The following is a 1,528-nucleotide window of genomic DNA, read 5'->3' on the forward strand; positions in this document are numbered from 1 at the left end:
ATGGAAGGACATTCTGGTGTCCTCCACTTTTGGGGTGCCATGGATCAACCGAGATACATCATCCGGTGTCCCCCCCTCCTTTTTTGTAGTGGGGGTGTTTTGCAGAATTCCGTGGGTCCTCACACTCAAGGGCAGTGACGAGATGTTTTATTTAAATACACACTTTACATCATCAGGTTGTGGTGTAAGTACAGTGTAATTTGATACTTCTTTAAATGCAGGCTCCTTTTTTCTGCATTTGTTCCTGGCTGTGGTCCTTGTAGAAGAGGATCACACAGGCTAGAGAACTTCCCGTCCCAGGATGCATCATGTCCATCCCGGCCCCCGGATTAGTCCTTCTTTCATGCTCCTCAATATATTTGGAGGTGAGAGCCACGCCCACTTTTCACGGGCGTTTTTCTGCCTTTCCAGGACCAAGCCGGATGGTTTGCCGAGTTTTAGCAGAGCATTTCTCATGTGACATGTAAGTACTTGAGGTGTTTTGACAAGAAGTATGCAGAAGGGCGGATACGTGCCCCCGCAGACATGTATGCACGAACGGCATGCCCTCACAAGCAGAGAGCTTTTCAATTATATCCGAGCGCGTTGCTTTTTATGAACGTGCGGCGGGTTTATTGTAAAACATGGACGCTTCATAACAAGGTGCTAGAGCAGTCGCTGTTATATCATAGTGTGCACAAAGCAGGGAATATCTTTCTGAATTGTCACCCTTAATTGTGTGTGTAATCCTCCACGAGATAGATGTGCTTGTCCCATCCCAGGGGGTCCTGGCTTCAGAAACTTTGTGTTTTACACACTGTGTGTGCCATTTTGGACCCGTGCATTTTCAAGAGACATGCCACCTGTGAGAGTTGCCTACATGGATTCATCCTCCGTGTTTGAATATCTCTGTGAGACATAGTGGCCCGTCTCACTGATGGGGTCGTGTTTTCATAATTTTTTCAGAAACCATTATTCTGCATCTTCGGTGTGCCATCAAGAGAGACAGAAATTTTGTAAAAGGCATGCTGCCTTCGAGATTGGAGAACATCACTCTACTGTAAAGCAACACGAAATTAGGTGAGTGAAGTATGCTAGTTGTAACATTTTGAATTATGTCAATAGGGAGGGACTGCTAGTCAAACAAACCTTTGTTTTTGCTTTAGACAAGTATTGGTGCTCTCCTCTGCAGTCCTTGGACTACAAGGATGGATCTCTGTACCGTGTGCCGATTGTATTTGTGTCCTACCCTGAACTTTGGATCAGGTAAGATCACTTTTTCAGATCTTTGTTTGAAATCATCAGGGCATTGACTGACCCGAATTGAAGTAAAAAAACTTCTAGTGAGTTATGTGTAGGAAGGCTCATTTTGTGCCTTATCCTCTCTTTTTTGCAGATCCCTGTCAAGTGCTTTATAACACATCTGTAGGATATATTCCTGTGCTTAAACAAAGCTCCATTATTGTGATTTGGAGGTGAGTGCCAGTGAGTATACACATTCATGACAGTATACACACAACCTTTTCTGTGTCTTTTGAACAAGAGATTT

General features: G+C 44.2%; 1 long non-coding RNA gene across 1 annotated transcript; it reads left to right on the forward strand.

Moving 5' to 3' along the window:
• Positions 1-395: 395 nt before the first annotated feature.
• On the forward strand, positions 396-1,239 carry LOC138515565 (uncharacterized). The gene is made up of 3 exons (XR_011282079.1): positions 396-463; positions 946-1,059; positions 1,146-1,239. It is a non-coding gene; the product is annotated as an uncharacterized lncRNA (long non-coding RNA).
• Positions 1,240-1,528: the final 289 nt, after the last annotated feature.

The sequence above is a fragment of the Ambystoma mexicanum genome, chromosome 6q (genome assembly GCF_040938575.1).
Source record: "Ambystoma mexicanum isolate Mex_15411 chromosome 6q, UKY_AmexF1_1, whole genome shotgun sequence".
NCBI lineage: Eukaryota > Metazoa > Chordata > Amphibia > Caudata > Ambystomatidae > Ambystoma > Ambystoma mexicanum.